Genomic DNA, 631 nt, shown 5'->3' on the forward strand with positions numbered 1-631 from the left:
TGTGGGGCGGTGGTGGTGGGCGGGGCCTGCGCGCGGCGTTGAGCTGACTGGAGCGGCTGCGCGCGGGACTGGACAGGGCGGGACAGGGTAGGGTGGAGCTCCCGGGCAGTGTCCTGCGGCCGCCCAGCGCATCCCGTCATTCCCGCGCTGAGGGGTCCGGAGCGGAGCGCACGGGCCCGGGAGCCGGCCCTGCTCCGCTCCACACGCGTGCACACCCACGAGACCCCCACTCCCTACACACGCCCACCCACGAGACCCCCCTGCTCCCTCCCACACCTACGAGACACCCAGTCCTACACACACACACACACACACCTGAGAACCCCACTCCTACAAAAACACCTATGGGACCCGCACTCCCTACATGCACAACCCGTGAGACCCTCTACTCCCTACACATGCATACCCTCTAGACCTCCATTCCTACACACACCTGAGACCCCCACTCCTACAAACACCCATGGGACCCGCACTCACACAGACACCCATGAGACTTTCATTCCTATCCACACACACACAAGACCCCCACTGCGTTGCACACCCACTGCTACACACACACATCTGAGAACCCGCATTCACACACACCCACAAGACCCCCACTTCTACGCACACATGCACCCACAAGACCCCC

This window comes from Gavialis gangeticus, unplaced genomic scaffold (genome assembly GCF_001723915.1).
Source record: "Gavialis gangeticus isolate Ggan-Ray unplaced genomic scaffold, GavGan_comp1, whole genome shotgun sequence".
NCBI lineage: Eukaryota > Metazoa > Chordata > Crocodylia > Gavialidae > Gavialis > Gavialis gangeticus.